Raw genomic sequence first — 18,905 nt, 5'->3', positions numbered from 1 at the left:
TTGCCTTTGCTTTTGGTGTCAATCCAAAAAAACTATTGCCAAGGTCATTGACAAGGAACTTACCCTCTGTTTTCTTCTAGGAATTTTATGGTTTAAACCCTAATGTTCAAGTCTTTGATTTATTTTTTGTCTTTCATTTATTTTGAGTTAATTCTTATATATGTCTTATGGTAAGGTTCATTTTCATTCTTTTTGCATGTGGCTGTCCAGTTTTCTAACACCGTTTATATTATAGTATCCTTTACTCATTGTATATTGTTGGCTACATTTTTAATTAATTGGGCATATAGGTGTGGGTTTATTTCTAGGCTCGTATTCTGTTCAGTTGATTTATGTGTCTATTTGTATGTCAGTGTCATACTGTATTATTATAGCTTTGTTACATAGTTTGAAATCAAAAAGTATGAGGTCTCTAGCTTTGTTCTTTGCATCAGGTTTTTTTTTTACACTACATTTTATTTTTTTTATAGATTTATTTTTTATTGATGTTCAATTTGCCAACATATAGAATAACACCCAGTGCTCATCCCATCAAGTGCCCCCCCCTCAGTGCCCGTCACCCAGTCACCCCCTGCCCCCCACCCACCTCCCCTTCCACCACCCCTAGTTCATTTCCCAGAGTTAGGAGTCTCATGTTCTGCATCAGGTTTTTTTTAAGGGATTTGAGAGCACACCTCTGTGGCAACTCCATTTCACCCCTTACGCTGCACAGATTTGTTCCACATACTTTTGGGGAGCAGCTCCTTTATAGTTCCATGAATCCCTTACATAAAAGCTGTATCCTATCTTCTCTCACCACTGACACACATCATACTATAGATCTGGTGGATCATATGGCCCAAGTTGCAGGGTTGCTTGCACCCCAGCCTGAGTCTTCTACAGATCCCTTTTCTGATCCAGGTCCTACTCAAACTTATTAACCTTTTATGTCCTCCAGTTTGTGGGTTGGAATGCTGTTTCTAGGTGGAATGTGTTAACTCCATAATCCAGAGAGAGCCACCAGGTATTGTGCTTCCTGTCATGAAACAGGTGATGCAAGTGTAGCAAGGTTTAACTTTGTAGGGGTGTTCCAGCATGCCCTTTACCACTGGGTCTTCTAAAAACTTCATAAGAATAGTAGACCCTCAGATCTTATAAAGTTTACCTCCCACCCTTTGAAACATGTATCTCCACAAGGCCTTCAATGTGGTAAACTTTCGCTTTTCTTGTCTAATCAGCATGATGTCATTGATGTGATGTTCTGTGGAATGTCCATATGACCTGTAATGTAGATTAATTCATCAAAGGTGCAATGGTTAACATCCCTGGAGCAAAACTATGAATATTTTCTATTCTATGTAGGTACAAACTATTTTTGGTCCTCTTCTGTTCAAGATAGAATTTTTTTTTTTTATTTACCAGATCAATGGCTGTATTTTAGGCACCTGAGATCTAATAGCACTGCTGTGTGCAGTCATTGGCTAGGAGTAAGCGAAGAAGACAGTCGGCTTGAATGCTGAAGTGGATCCGAAAGAGGAACAGCTGGAGACTGGCCAGTCAACTACATTTTTCACAGCACTTTAGGAGAGATCTGATTGGTAACCTCATTGGCTGTGGTAAACAGATGAGTCTCAAGAAGAAAGGAAACTGGAAAGATCCACCAGTATCCCCACCCCTCCTGATCTTACTCCCTGGAGGGAATTATTGTTAACATTTTCTTGCAAAAAAAAAAAAAAAAAGGCATGCATTTTTTCCCCCTTAAACCCAATGGGACCATGATATAAAGCGTCCCATAACTTCACAACAATACTTTAAGTATCTTGCAATACAAATAGGTATACTGCTACCTCAGTTTAAGCAGCTACATACAATTTTATTTGCTTTTGTCAATTTATTTCCATGTCTTAGTTACATGAAATATCCAGTATTTTTTTAAAAGATTTTATTTATTCACGAGAGACAGAAGCAGAGACACAGGCAGAGGGAGAAGTGGGCTCGCTGCAGGAACCCCCATGCAGGACTCAATACCCAGACCTGGGATCACGCCCTGAGCCTAAGGCAGATACTCAACTGCTGAGCCACCCAGGCATCCCTCCAGTTTTTTAGATGAAATTTCTCTTCTTAAAAATTTTTTTCTATTAAAAAATGTTTTTCTATTATATGCCACCAAACAAGTCTAATACAAGAAAAGAGAATGAGAAAAATAGAAAATAAACTTTGACAAAATTTCTTAGAATAACCAACTGAAAATTTTTTGAAAAGAAATTGAGCTTTGCATTTGTTTGCTGTAACAAAACAAAAACTGACTTAATTCTGTAATCCAGAAGGTTTATTATACTGACCTGAGTGGCACTAGGTCTAATGGAGGATAGCGGGACCATAACAGGGATGTAGTAGGATTAAAGAATTGCCAGGTCTAATTAACATCTAGGGACTATGCAGTGCCAGCAGGAATAGTGAAGCCATTTCTACCATTTCAATAAAATCAATTGAGTATTTAAACACACACTCAGGGGATATATTCAAAATCCATATTTGGCCTAATTAGGGTAGAGGATCATAAAGCAAAAAGAAAAGAAAAGCTGCCAATCCAATATTTCCAAAACAATTTTTATAGTCCTCAATTTTATTTTCATATATACTCCATCTCTAAATCTACAGGAAAAATCCATTTGAGTGAAAACATGACTAGACAGAAACAGTACAGGGGATCCCTGGGTGGCGCAGCGGTTTGGCGCCTGCCTTTGGCCCAGGGCGCGATCCTGGAGACCCGGGATCGAATCCCACGTCGGGCTCCCGGTGTATGGAGCCTGCTTCTCCCTCTGCCTGTGTCTCTGGCTCTGTCTCTCAGTCTTTCATGAATAAATAAAATAAATAAAATCTTTAAAAAAAAAAGAAACAGTACATATTTGTTGGGCAAGTAATAAACATTGTACATTCATTTTATAAGCAGAGGAATTAGCATAATTCTAGACCACTTTATGTGAAGCATCTGTGCCAAAGAGCCTGAAATAGTATATAGTAGGCCTAGTGTGGGTTAAAGAGGCCTGACTTGATATCATAAATGCATTATACATACCTAAGTGTAGATCTATACAGGTTTCCCAGTTCATGGAGTTTGCAATGAAGTCAACTAATAAGAATAATCAAGTTCATTACATGCCAATAGTATCTAATAACCCTAGCCTAATCATTTGACAAGTATCATGCATAGTGAGCAAAGAAGTTAGAAAAGACTCTAAATTTCACCTGCTCCACATACTAGTTTGTGGACAAATTAAACTTTTCTATGCAATTTTTTTATCTGCAAGAGATAATCAGTTTTCCTTTATTTGGAAGTAATCCTAATAACATTTGGTACATAATTGATATTAAAGAAATGGCTCTCCTAGAATTTCTCCCCTTTGCACTGAACAATCAACAAAGATACGGGATAATGTAGGTCTTCCGTGAGCCAGAATTCTGCTGGGATATGAAGAAAAGGAAATACCTGTAAACAATTAAAAACATTTACGTGGGGACACCTGGTGTGAGCATCTGCCTTCCGCTCAGGGCATGATCCTGGGTCCAGAGATCGGTTCTGCATTGGGCTCCCTGCCTGTCCCTCTGTCTATGGCTCTGCCTCTCTCTGTCTCATGAATAAACAAAATCTTAAGAAAACACATTTGCATAATAGCAAAACAAACAACAGAATGCAAGAATGTTTGCAAATCCCGTACCTGATAAGAAATTAATATCCAGAATATTTAGAGAAAACTCAGCAATAGGAAAAACAATCAAATTTAAAAACAGGCAGAGGATCCCTGGGTGGCGCAGCGGTTTGGCCCCTGCCTTTGGCCCAGGGCGCGATCCTGGAGACCCGGGATCGAATCCCACATCGGGCTCCCGGTGCATGGAGCCTGCTTCTCCCTCTGCCTGTGTCTCTGCTCTCTCTCTCTCTCTCTCTCTCTCTCTCTCTCTCTCGCTGTGACTATCATAAATTTAAAAACAAAACAAAAAAAAACAGGCAGACATATCTCCAAAGATGTGCAAATGGCCAATAAGCACATGAAAAAGACGCCCAACATTAGTAATGAGCGAAGTAACCTAAGTAACATTAACGAAGTGCAAATCAGACTATGTGACATCATCTTAACTCTTAACCGGATAACTAATAACAAGTGTTGGCAAGATAGGTCAGCTCCTCCTGATACACAGTTTCCCACAACAATAAAAGGGAGTGGCAGTTTTCTTTCACAGAAGACAGGAGGTGAAGAAGGAAACGAAAATGGTTGAGGAATGTTAATATAGACTTGTCTTGGGGCTCCTGGGTCACCCAATTGGTAGAGCATCCAACTCTTGTTTTCAGCTCAGGTCATGATCTCAATTGTGAGATCAATCCCTGCAGGGGCTCCCCAATCAGTGGGGAATCTGCTTAAGAATCTTTCCCTCTGCCCTTCTACCCACACTCTCTAAATAAAATTTTCTTTAAAAGACAGTATCATCTTAATGGAGAAAAATAATAATTGAAAGATTAAGGCATAGATTTGGAGAAATTAAGTACTTTTTAATGATCACATACTAACAAACCCAAGATACAGAAACACGAGCCTTGGGCAGCCCTGGTGGTGCAGCGGTTTGGCGCCCCTTGCAGTCTGGGGTGTGATCCTGGAGACCCGGGATCGAGTCCCACATTGGGCTTCCTGCATGGAGTCTGCTTCTGTCTCTGCCTGTGTCTCTGCCTTTCTCTCTCTCTGAGTAAATAAATAAATCTTTAAAAAAAGAAAAACCACTAGCCTTTTGTTAACTCATAGTCACTACTATCAGAGTAGGGATTTCAAGGATTTTGGTCTGTTTTTTTTTTTTAATTTTTTAAAATTTATTTATGATAGTCACAGAGAGAGAGAGAGAGAGGCAGAGACATAGGCAGAGGGAGAAGCAGGCTCCATGCACCGGGAGCCCGATGTGGGATTCGATCCCGGGTCTCCAGGATAGCGCCCTGGGCCAAAGGCAGGCGCTAAACCGCTGCACCACCCAGGGATCCCAATTTTGGTCTGTTTTATAATGACCTGGTAAAGGAAAATTAGTTGGAATAGTTCCGGATACTCAGGAAGTAAGAATGAAATATCTTCCACTAAGTATTGCAGTAGGCAAAATTCTAAAACAGCCCTCAAGATTCCCATCTCCCAGTGTACATGCCCTATATAGTTCCCTCTCCTTGAATGGAATCTTTGAATATGATGAGATATTCCTGTGATTAGGTTATCTTATATGGCACAGGTAAAGGGATTTTGCTATTAGAATTTAGGCCTCTAATCAATTACTTTAAGTTAATCAAAAGGTGGGTCTTGGTAGGTCCTACCTAATTAGGTGAGCCAATTAAAAAGAAGATCTAGAGGACAGGGATAGGAGAAATCAGATTTGAAGCAGCAGAGACTTGTTGGCTTTAAAGAAACAAACTGCCATATGGAGAGGTCCATATGGCAAGGAAAAGTGAGAGTCAAGCCTAAACTATCACCACCAACCAGCCAATCCTTTGGTCCCACAATCACGAGGAACTGAACTCTACCAACAGCTAGTCAACTTGGAGCCTCATGAAATTGCAGCTTAGGTAAGAACTGAGACTTGTGTCCAGATTCCTGACTCATGATAACGCTAAGATAATAAATATATGTTTCAAACCACAAAAACTTGTGGTAGTTTGTTATACAGCAATGGAAACCTAACGTAACTATCTTTATAGTAAAAATATTTATAAAATAAACATTTAATATTTTTATGTACATGTATTATACATTACATAAATATATAAATATGTTTTATACTATAAAACATAGTATGTAGACTGGCAGATTTGTGCTGTGTTGTCTGATGGTGGGTAGCTTATAGGTTCACAGCCATAGGGATCTAGTATATTAAATGATTTAGGGCAATAGCATTATGTGATGGAGAGAGTGCTGAACTGAGAGACAGGAAATAGTATTGTGTACTAGTTTAGCCATGAGTAACCCTAGATAAATCATTTAATTTGGGGGAGCTTCAGTTCCCTCATCTGGAAAAGGAAGGAATTAGACTGGTTCGTGGTGATAGTTGTACAACAATGTGAATGTACTTAATGCCGTTGAACACTTAAAAATGATTAAAAGGGTAAATTTTATGTATGTTTCACCACCATTTTTTTAAAAATGTTTGGAACACAATTCTGCCATTAATTTCTAAGGTGCTCATTTTACCACATTTCTATCAGCATCAAAAATGTTGAGAAAATGAAAAAAAAGAAAAAAATGTTGACAAATTTTAAAAAGATGGTGATACTGTATCATAAGTCTTCAATGAATTCTAATAGGAATATTAGACATTTTGCCCTTTGAAATTATGTTTATGAGGCATTTCAAGTTGAGCTTAATATCAGATCTTCTTTTTTTTTTTTTTTAAGATTTTATTTATTCATGACAGACACAGAGAGAGGCAGAGACATAGGCAGAGGGAGTAGCAGGCTCCATGCAGGGAGCCCTATGTGGGACATGATCCCAGTAACCTGGGACCATGACCTGAACCAAAGGCAGATGCTCAACCACTGAGCCACCCAGGCACCCTCAGATCCTCTTTCCAGAGTCTGAGTCCCTTTATTCTCATCTCAGCCAGATTTGGGGTTAATTTCTGATCGTTAGTAAAACACATTAAAAAATTAAATAAATAAATAAATAAATATAAATATAAAAAATAATAAACACATTAAATATCTCTTGTTCAACAATAACACTTAGCATCAAATAACCTTTGTTATTGGCAAGACACACTCTGATATATTACATTTTTGGTAATTGAATTTCTGTTTTTGTCTCCTATAGGTGGATACCTATATTTGTAACCTTCCTAGTATCCTAATTCTCTATGACTTTCATACTTAAAGTGTGTACTGTGCACTATTTTAGCTGCTTAGGTTAGAATAAGGAAAAACAAAAAAAGCCTCGCCATTATTTACTTTTTAGTACAGTAGAGGAAACAGTAAATTATAAATGTGATTAAGCTGAAAATATTCCTGGAATGTTTGAGGAACAGCAGTGAATATGGATGGACAGAGCAGTAGTAGGTCAGAGAGGTAATGAAGAGACAGGATAACTGTAGACATTGTTTTAATTTGAGGGAAATTGAAAGGCACTGCATACTTTTTAACAGAAAAGTAATAGGATGGGGCACCTGGGTGGTTCAGTTGGTTAAACCTCTTCCTTTGGCCCAGGTCATGACCCCAGGGACCTGGGATGGAGCCCTGCTGAGCAAGGTGCCTGCTTTTCCCTCTCCCTCTGCTCCTCACCCTGCTTGTGCTCTCTCTCTCTGTCAAATAAAATCTTTAGGAAAAAAGAAAAGTAATATAATCTATATTTTAAAAGACTCAATAAGACTCCTTTTAGCTACACTGTTGATAATAGACTCTGGACAATCACAGGTAGAAACAGGGAGACTATGGAAATAATATAAGCAAGAGGATTTCTACTTCTTGCCAATATGGGGTAACAGAGACTAAATTTTTTTTTAAGATTTTATTTATTCATTCATGAGAGACACAGAGAGAGGCAGAGACAGAGGGAGAAGCAGGCTCCCTGCAAGGAGCCTGATGTGGGACTCATTCCTAGGACTCCAGAATCATGCCTTGAGCCAAAGGCAGACACTCAACCCCTGAACTAACAGACTAATTTGCATCCCAACAGAGACTAAATTTGCCCTGCCATCTGAAAAAACTAAAAAAACAGGACATAATATATAAAACAAATATTGAATGTCAGCAGAAGATAATGATTCCTATAGAGAGGGAAAACAACTCAGGTGAGCCCTGTGATTGCCTGCATACTACATGGAGATTTTCCTCATTACAGTGCGGGGAAAGGCAGACAGGGGCCTTGTAGACTTACTGAGTTGAAGATACGGAGTTGAGAAGTAGAAAACCAGCACAGTGGGAATTCTCAGAGCAGAGTCCCAGAGAGGAAAGGGCTGCATAGATGAGTACAGAGTTTGCAGAATATCTCCCTGAGTTTTTGGATGAGTACTGTTCAGCACATGTGTATGAAGACACTATGTAAGGACAGAAAAAGAACTGCCTGAAATCACTAGTGGGAACAGTCCCTGGGGCTCACAAGAGATTTGGAATAGTACTCCCACCAGCCAGAGTGGAAAAACTAAGTAGATCATGGGGCGAAAAGTCGAGAACTCTGAAGGGTATTGCTTCAGGCGTCGGGGGAAAAAATTGCCCTAGACTAAAGGCTGCTCCATCATACCTAACAGGCTTAAAAGAAAGCCTCCATCACAGTTGGGGCAGACAATAGATTAGATTAAAAATTCTTTAAAAGGAAAAGGTGAGGAATGAGATGGGCAGATAGACTTTGCAAACTCCAACATATTCCTGGGATCTAAGGGGCCACATGCATGAGTAGGGCTGTACACATGTTCAGGAAAGATCTGAGAAGGTCCTAAGCTCTTACTTTTGACTGGCCTTGTGAGTACAGAAGCAGAAAATAAAAGCTAAGATAAAGTGTAAACTGCCTAGGTCAATGTAGAAGATGTGCTCCAACATGTACAAAGACCTCTCCACAAAGATGGAGATTTACTGGCTTTAGGATCTAAGGAAATTTCTCTCCAATTATTAACTGACCATTGAGCTGAGGAGGGGCATACGCACGTGTGCGCACGTGCACGCACACACACACACACACACACACAAATAGAGAATTTACAGAATCAATCCAAAAAAAAACAATCAGAGTCACTGAACAAACAACTACAAGTAGCAACAACAAACCCTGGGAAGGGGAGAGAATCTGATTTCCAGAGTTGTTTAATTATATTATTTGAAATGCCCCATTTTCAACAAAAATAAGCACATATGCAAAGAAACAGGAAAGTATGGTCTATACATAAAAGGAAAGAAAGCATTCAGTAGAAACTGTACCTGAGGAAGAGCAAATGATTTACTAGACAAATATTTTAAATCAGCTATTTAAAATATGTTCAAAGAACTAAAAGAAAACTAGATCTAGGGATCCCTGGGTGGCGCAGCGGTTTGGCGCCTGCCTTTGGCCCAGGGCGTGATCCCGGAGACCCGGGATCGAATCCCACATCGGGCTCCCGGTGCATGGAGCCTGCTTCTCCCTCTGCCTGTGTCTCTGCCTCCCTCCCTCTCTCTCTCTCTGTAACTATCATAAATTAAAAAAAAAAAAAAAGAAAACTAGATCTAAAGAATTAAAGTTTGAGAACAATGTCTCATCAAATTAAGTATTGATAAAAAGTATGAAAAGGATCCAGATAAAATTTTTGGAGTTGAAATATACTATATCTGAAATGAAATAAACACTAAAGGAGCTTTGAGCAAGAATAATTAAGAATCAGCAAACTTGAGGATAGGTCAATTAAGATTGACAACATAAAATGGGAGGAGGTGTGAAGCCATAAATAAATATACAGTTTTTGTAAACTATCAAAATTAAATTTGTATTAATCGAAGTTAGAGTGCTATCAATTAAGATGTTAATCCACAGAGCAACCACTAAGAAAATAATTTTAAAATATATAGTAATACGATAAGGAAATGAAAATAATACCATAGGATCATCTATTTAGCAGAAAAGGATGCAGGAATGAAAGAACTGAGAAATGATAAGCCATATAGTAAATGGCAAAATGGCAGACATCTATCCTCCTTTATCTGTTAACATTAAATGTAAGCAGGTTAAATTCTCAAACAGCAGAAATTGGCATATGACTATATAAAAGGAAAAAAATACTCAATTTTATGTTGCTATTTTAGATTCAAAGAAAGAGAAGGTTTACAATAAAAGGATGGTAAAATATATGCAATGAAATAGTAGCCAAAAGAAAACTTGAGTACTGTACTAATATCAGAAAATATGGATTTTAAGGCAAAAATTGTTACAAGAGAGAAAAAAAAGGACATAATAATAAAGGTTAGTCTATCAAGAAGAAATAACATATATACACCTAATAACAGAAACTCAAAAAGCAGGGTGCCTCTGTGACTCAGTGGGTTAAGCTTCTGCCTTGGGCTCAGGCCATGATCTCAGATCCCTGGGATGGAGCCCACATCAGGTTCCCTACTCTGTGGGGGAGCCTGCTTCTCCTCTTTCTCTACCTGCTGCTCTACCTACTTGTGCTCTCTACCAAATAAAAAAGAAAATCTTTTTAAAAAAATCAAAAAGCATGAAGCAAAAATAAAAATAAAAAAATAAAAAATAAAAAAATAAAAGGACAAAATTGACAGGAGGAGAAAAAATACCAACTTTTGATAATAAAATCAGGCAGAAGAGTAACAAGTAAATAGGAGCTTAAACAGCAGTAAAAACCAAGTATACCTAATAGCTATGGAATACTTCAATACCCAACAGCAGCAAAAGATGTATTTCTCTCTAGCACATACAAAACATTCTCCAGTATACAACATATGCTATACCATAAAAAAAACTTCAACAAATTTAAAAGGATTGAGATTATACAAGTTATATTCTCTAACCACAATGGAAGAAATTACAAACCAATAACAGAAAGAAATTAGGAGAATTCACAGCTATGTGGAAATTAGACAACACCTAAGTAATCAATGGACCAAAGAAGAAATCACAAGGAAATGGGGAAATAATTTGGGATAATAAAAATAAAGATGCAATACACAGAAATGTATAGGATACAATGAAAGCAATGGTTAGAGGTAAATTTATTTATTTTATTTTATTTTATTTTATTTTTTTTTTTTTAGAGGTAAATTTATATTGTAAAAACCTATATTAAGAAAAGAAGAAAGAACTCCAATCATTTACCTGAACTTCTACCTTAGGAACTGAGAAGAGAAGAGCAAAGTAAACCCAAAACAAGTGGAAGGAAGGAAATAATAAATACTAGAGTAGAAATTAATGAAATAGAGAATACAAAAGCAATCCAGAAAATTAAAAAAAAAGGTGGTTCTTTAAAATGAACAAGAAGTGCCTGGGTGGCCTCAGGTGGTTAAGTGTCTGCCTTTGGCTCAGGTCATGATCTTGGGGTCCTGAGATTGAGTCCCACATTAAGCTCCCTGCTCAGCATGGAGTCTGCTTTTCCCTCTTCCTCTCTCTGTTCAGTCTCTCAAATAAAATGTTTTAAAAAATAAGAAAATAGGGGCGCCTGGATGGCTCAGTGGTTCAGCATCTGCCTTTGGCTCATGACATTATCCTGGGATCAAGTCCCGCATCAGGCTGCTACTCCCCACCTCCACAGGGAGCCTGCTTCTCCTTCTGCCTATGTCTTTGCTTCTCTCTGTGTGTCTTTCATGAATAGATAACATCTTTAAAAAAATAAAATAAAATGAACAACAAAATTGATAGACCATTAGCTAAACTGACCAAGGTGGGAGTGATGTGGAGAGAATACTCAAATTATTGAAACTATGAATGAAATAGGGGATATTACTATTGACTTTACTGAGATAAAAAGGTTATAAGGCAGTATTATGAACAACTGTATTTCAACAAATTAGATATCTGGAAAAAAGACAAATTACTAGAAAAACACAAACTACCAAAACGGACTCAAGGTAATATAGAAAATCTGAAATAGATACATAAAAATTAAAGATATTGAGTTAGTAATAAAAATTTCTTACAAAGTCTGCCTCTCTCTCTCTCTCATGAATAAATAAAATCTTTAAAAAAAAAAATTCTTACAAAGAAAAACCCTGCCCAGGGAGCTTTACTAATAAATCCTACTAAATGCTTAAGAATTAATACCAATTCTTCATGAACTCTTCCAAAAACTAGAAGAGTAAGAAATACTACTCAATTCACTCTGTAAAGCCAGTATTACCATGATACCGAAACTTGACAAATCAGAAACTATCAGAATCTTAAAATCAGAATTCATAAATCATGAATATAGATGAAAAAATCCTCACCAAACACTAGCAAAGTGAATGTAGCTTTTTATATAAAAAGGACTGGGATCCCTGGGTGGCGCAGCGGTTTGGCGCCTGCCTTTGGCCCAGGGTGCGATCCTGGAGACCCGGGATCGAATCCCACGTCGGGCTCCCGGTGCATGGAGCCTGCTTCTCCCTCTGCCTGTGTCTCTGCCTCTCTCTCTCTCTCTGTGTGACTATCATAAATAAATAAAAATTAAAAAGGACTGTATGCCATGGCCAAGGAAGATTTATCTTAGGAATGCAAAGTTAGTTTATCATCCAGAATCAGTGAAATAATGTAATATGCCATTATCAATAGAATAAAGGTCAAAACCACATGAATATCTCATTATGAGTGGCAGAAAAAGTTTTTGACAAAATCCAATACCCTTACATGATAAATAAATTAGGAATAGAAGGAAACTCCTTTGATTGGACAAAGGACATCTGGCGAGGTTGAGTCAATTCAAACATTAGTATAATCCATCACATCCATCATATCAAAATATATCAATAGATGTAGAAAAGGCAAAATCCATCCCCCATTTTTGATTAAAAATTTTAAAAATAAAACAAAACCCCACAACTAAACAAACTAGAAAGAGAGGGAAACTCCCAACTTGACAAAGAATATCTGCCCCAAAAACTTATAGCTAACATCATAATTAACAAGGAGAAATCATATGCTTTCCTTTTAGGCCAGGATCAGGGCAAAGATGTTCTCTCTCACCTTGCATGTAGCAATAGTTCATTTCTTTTTATTGTTGAATAGAATTCCATGTACACTGTCACCTATTCCTTCTATTTTCTGGAAAAGCTGGTGGAGAATTACTATCATCCTCTAAATATTTGTAGAATTCATCAGGGAATACCATATGAGCCTAGAGTTTTCTTTGTGGGAAGGTTTTCAAATATAAATTTGATTTCTTTAATGTAAATAGGACTAGTTACATTATTTTTTCTTGAAAGAGCTTTGTAGTCTGTATTTTCAAAAAATTTCTCCATTTATCTCAGTTGTCAAATGTGTTGTCATAACATTGTTTATAATATTTCCTCATCTTTTTGATGTCACTAGGATGTTCTTAGTATTTTGTACTTGCCTCATTAGTTAACTTGGCCGAGTCTTTTTCTTTTTCCCCTAAAGATTTTATTCATTTATTCATAAGAGACAAGAGGAGAGGCAGAAACACAGGCAGATGTGAGGAGCCTGATGTGGGACTCAATCCCAGGAACCCAGAATCACGCTGTGAACTGACGGCAGAGGCTCAACCGCAGAGCCACTCAGGCATCCCTAACTTGGCCCAATCTTAAAACTCCCCAGCTGGTAGAGAAACAAGTATACTTAACCAAAATTTCAAAATCTCTACTAGAGTTTTCTCTGAAAACATTTAAAATTTCTTAATTGCCCTTCAATTACTTCTTAGGAGACTGGGTGTGTTTGAAACACTGGTCAATCATTGAGAAGATTAGAGATGTAGGAGATATATAAAAAGATTGAATAAAATCAGTGAAATGAGGGGCGCCTGGCTGGATCAGTCAGTGGAGCATGGGACTCTATCTCGGGATTGTGAGTTCAAGACCCACATTGAGTGTAGAGATTAATTTTTAAACAATTAGAGAAATGAAAAGAATCTGAATAAGTCACTTCGGTCATCCTTCTGCCATGAGTTAAGTTCATGTTTAAACAATGTGGGCCAATTACATTTTAGCTTAGTTTCTTAAAACTTCTTTCACAAAGATTGTTACCTCCCTTTAGCCATCTAGCCCAAAGATAACAATCTGTCTGAAAGTATGTTTCCTACTGTCTGTGCTAATATGTCTATTTCTGTTCATGCCTTTTAAAATAAAAGGGGCTTTAGGGGCACCTAGGTGGTTTAGTGATTGAGCATCTGCCTTTGACTCAGGTCGTGATCCCAGGATCCTGGGATTAAGTAACATGTCAGGATCCCCGTGAAGAGCCTGCCTTTCCTTCTGCCTATGTCTGCCTCTCTCTGTGTCTCTCATGAATAAATAAATAAAATCGTTTTAAAAAATAAAATAATTGGTTTGTCCTAGTCTAAAGCCCTCGCTCCCTTGAATGGGTCCCTTGTACTCTGATTCCATCTACTGGTTGGAGCCAGAAATTACAATGGATTTCACCATCAGTCCACTTTATTTTACTGCTGTGAATATGGAACTTGTTATTGATGGAAACAGACATCTCTTTTAGGAACTTGGTGACATTCTTTGGATTTTTAAATATCTTAATCTTGGGGCGTCTGGGTGGCTCAGTCGGTTAAGGGTCTGCCATTGGCTCAGATCATGATTCCAGGGTCCTGGGATCCCAGGGGCTTCTTGCTCAGCAGAGAGCCTGCTTCTCCCTTTCCCTCTGCCTGCCACTCTCCCTGCTTCTGCTCTCTCTGTCTTTCTGTGTCAAATAAATAAAATCTTTTTAAAAATCATGTTTTAAAAAATAAACATCTTGGGGCAGCCCAGGTGGCTCAGTGGTTTAGTGCCACCTTCAGCCCAGGGCCTGATCCTGGAGACCCAGAATTGAGTCCCATGTCAGGCTCCCTGCATGAAGCCTGCTTCTCCCTCTGCCTGTGTCTCTGCCTCTCTCTCTCTCTATCTCTGCATCTCTCATGAATAAACAAATAAAATCTTAAAAATATAAACATCTTAATCTTTCATCTTACCCCTTCAAATTCCCACCAAATCTGTCCAAAGACCTTGACAAGGTCAGACAGAAGCAAAGGCATTTTTAGAAGTCATTTTTAGGATGCTTTTGGAATTCTTATAGAATCCTATTATGCCTACTTGTTAGACAAGTCTCTGAATATAAGTCTCTACTGTTAATTTTTCAGTTATTGGAGAAGTAGAATAAATTCAAGATAAGTTCCATGCAAATGTCTAATTGATATTTGATAATAGGTCAATGCTAAATTTATAATTAGACTTTTTTTTCTTAGTGGTTTTCCTAGGGTTACCATTAATATCTTAATTTATAACAGTCTAGTTTGGATTAATGCCAATCTAACTTCAAGAGTACATAAAATTCTATTCTTATGTAGCTGTGCCCCCTACCATGCTGTTATTGTTGAAAATTACATCTTTATACATATATGCCTAACAATTTAGATTTGTAATTATTGCATTATGCAGTTTCTTTTTTAAAAAAGATTTAATTTATTTATTTGAGAGAGAGAGAATGAGAGAGCACAAGCATGGGGCACAAGAGCAGGGGGAGGGGCAGAGGCAAAGGGAGAAGAAGACTCTGCTGAGCAGGGAACCTGATACGGAGCTAGATCCCAGGACCTGGAGATCATGATCTGAGCCAAAGGCTAACAACGGACTGAGCCATCCCATCTCCAAACACGTTGTACATTTATACTCTATTTTTACATTTATCTTCATAATTGCCTTTACTTGTACTCTTTATTTTATTCATGAGGCTTTAAGGGGCGCCTGACTGGCTCAGTTGGTAGACCATGTGACTCTTGATCTTGGGGCTATGAGTTTAAGCCGCACACTAGGTGGAGATCTTACTTAAAAAAAAAAAAATGAGGATTCAATTACTGTCTAAAGTCCTATTTCGAGATGCCTGGGTGGCTGAGTGGTTAAGTGTCTGCCTTCAGCCCAGGGCATGATCCTGGAGTCCTGGGGTCAAGTCCCAAATCAAGCTCCCTGCATGGAGTCTGCTTCTGCCTCTGCCTCTGCCTGTGTCTCTGCCTCTCTCTCTGTGTCTTTCATGAGTAAATAAGTGAAATCTTAAATAATAATAATAATAATAATAATGTCCTTTTATTTTAACCTGAAGGATTCCCTATAGGATTTCTTGTAAGCAGAAATCTGTAAGCAGGTCTGTTACTAAGGAAACCTTGAAGTTCTTGTTTATCTGGAAATGTCTTTTAATTTCACCATTTTGGAAGATATTTTTGCTGGATATAGAATTCTTTTTTTTTTTTTTTTTGGATATAGAATTCTTGAACGAGGGACGCCTGGGTGGCTCAGCAGTTAAGCCTCTGGTCCAGGGCGTGGTCCCGGTCTGGGGATCCGGTCCCGAATCGAATCGGGCTTCCTGTGAGGAGCTGGCTTCCTCCCTCTATGTCTCTACCTCTCTTTGTGTGTCTCTCATGAATAAATAAATAAAATAAATAAATATGTAATATTAAGCTTCGGTTTAAAAAAGTAAAGCTGGTAAACTAGGTCATTTGCTTAAAAAAAAGCACAAAGTATGTTTGTTACATTCTTTCCTAAGTGGAAAGAATGTAAAAAATAAATAAGTAAATACATAAAATAAAAATGCTATTTCCCCCTAATCTTTGGAAACCTTTTGTGTTCTAGGATAGCATGACATATTTATCCTATAGTTTTAATCTGCTCCCTGATATCCTGTCATGCACTCATACTTAGGAATATCTCCAAATATGCATGTCATTTCGAGAAGCATAAGGCTAGATATACACTAAGATTCCTCCAACTCTGAGATACTATGATTCTATAATTTTTATTTTTTTAAGATTATTTATTTATTTGAAAGAGAGAGACAGAGACAGAGAGTGTGGGGAGGAGCAGAAGGAGAGGGATGGGGGGCGGGGGGGGGGGGGGCGCGGGATTCCATGACCACCCACAATGGACTGAGCCACCCAGGCACCCCTGATTCTGTAATTTAAGATTTGTCTTTCATTGACATTTAATTCTTTCATATTGTCATCTCATTATCTATTTTTGAAGCTTTAAACAAAAATGAATTCCTTAAAGAATTACAATGTGCATCATTGTTCCCCTTCAAAGCTCAGCCTTATGCTTTCTCATAGTAGGCCTTCAATAAATATTAATTGGGATTGCCAGTGGTTGAGCATCTGCCTTTGGCTCAGGGTGTGATTCCGGAGTTCTGGTCGAGTCCCGCATTAGGCTCCTAGGAGGGAGCCCGCTTCTCCCTCTGCCTATGTCTCTGCCTCTCTCTGTGTCTCTCATGAATAAATAAATAAAATCTTAAAAAAAGAAAAGAAAAGAAAAGAATTCAAGAATTCTTGAATGACAGTTGTTTTTTTCTTTCAGTACTTTAAATATATCATCTATTTTGGTCTCCATAGCTTCTTTTTTGCTTTATAAAGATTTTATTTTTTAAGTAATCTCTACACCCAACAAGGGGCTCAGACCTACAACCCTGAGATCAAGAGTTGCTCATCTAGCAACTGAACCAACCAGGCACCTCTGATCTACATGGTTTCTGAGCAATCACCTGTTAATCTTATGGAAGATTTCTTATTCATAATGAATTGTTCTCTCTTGCTGTTTTCAAGATTCTCTCCTCTTTTCAGAGTTGTAATACAACTGGGTGTGGAGTTCATTGCACTTAGTTGTGTAGATTAATGTGTTTTTTAAAAATCAAATTTGGGGGATCCCTGGATGGCTCAGCAGTTTAGCGCTTGCCTTTGGCCCAGGGCGTGATCCTGGAGTCCTGGTATCGAGTCCCGCGTCAGGCTCCTGGCATGGCGTCTGCTTCTCCCTCTGCCTGTGTCTCTGCCTCTCTCTCTATCATGAATAAATAAATAATATCTTTAAAAAAATGAAATTTGGGGAATTTTAGACAATTATTTCTTTAAATGTTTTTTTCTGGGATCCCTGGTTGGCTCAGTGGTTTAGCGCCTGCTTTCGGCCTAGGTGGTGATCCTGGAGTCCAGGGTTCGAGTCCCATGTCGGGCTCCCTGCACGGAGCCTGCTTCTCCCTCTGCCTGTGTAATAAATTAAAATCTTAAAAAAAGAATGTTTTTTTCTGCTCCTCTCCCTTTCACCACTTCCATAATGAGTATGTTGGCATGCTTGATGGTCTCACAGGTTTTTAGGGCTCTGTTTATTTTCCTTCATTCTTTTTCTGTTCCTCATGCTAGGTAATCTCAATGGACACGTCTTTAAATTCACTGATTTCTTTTCTTTCTTCTTCTTTGCTTTTTTTTTTTTTTTTTTACTGCCTGCTCAAATTTGGTGTTGAGCCCCTGTAGTGAATTTTTCATTTCAGTTCTTTTATTTTTCAACCCCAGAGTTTCTACTTGTTTCCACTTTTATTTTTTAAATATTTTACTTATTTATTCATGAGAGGCACAGAGAGAGAGAGAGGCGGAGACATAGGCAGAGAAGTAGGCTCCCTGTGAGGAGCCCGATGTGGAACTTATCCTGGGCCTCCAGGATCAGGCCCTGAGCTAAAGTTGGCGCTAAACCGCTGAGCCACCTGGGCTGCTCTGTTTCCACTTTTATAAATTGCTATCTCTCTATTGATGGTCTTTATTTAGTGAAATATTGTTCCCATACTTTTTATAAGTTTTTAGACATTGTTTTCTTTAGTAATTTAAACCTAATTAAAATAATTGATTTAAAGTCTTTGTATAGGGCAGCACCGGTGGCTTAATGGTTTAGCGCCGCCTTCAGCCCAGGGCGTGATCCTGGAGTCCCAGGACCGAGTCCCAGGACCGAGTCCCAGGACCGAGTCCCACGTAGGGCTCCCAGCATGGATCCTGCTTCTCCCTCTGCCTGTGTCTCTGCCATTCTCTCTGTGTCTCTAATAAATAAATAAAATCTTAAAAAAAAAAATAAATAAAGTCTTTGTCTAGTATGTTCCAGGACTTTAGGGACTATTTCTATTGATTTTTCCCCCCTGTGAATAGGTCAAATTTTCTTGCTTCTAGTATTTTTTTGTTGAAAACAACATTTCAAATAATATAATATAGCATCTCCAGAAATCAAATTCTTCTGCTTTTTCAAGATTTACTATTGTTGCTGCTTTTTATAGTTGTATTTTTGTTTGTCCAGAGACTTCTGAACTAATTCCATAGAATTTTTCAATGTGTCTATGGATCTCTCATTCCTCAGTGTTTTTTTTTTTAAAGCATTTTGGTTAGTCTATTATTTATGCCATCATCTAAGGCAACTATAATGTTAAAATATTCAACAAAAGCTCTTTCTCCATTTCTCTGGGGTGTTTAGCAGTAGGCAAATTTGTGTGAGGTTGCATAAAGAAAAGACTTTCCAGTAGTCT

The sequence above is a fragment of the Canis lupus genome, chromosome 27 (assembly GCF_003254725.2).
Source record: "Canis lupus dingo isolate Sandy chromosome 27, ASM325472v2, whole genome shotgun sequence".
Lineage (NCBI taxonomy): Eukaryota > Metazoa > Chordata > Mammalia > Carnivora > Canidae > Canis > Canis lupus.
Note: the sequence above shows the minus strand (reverse complement) of the source record.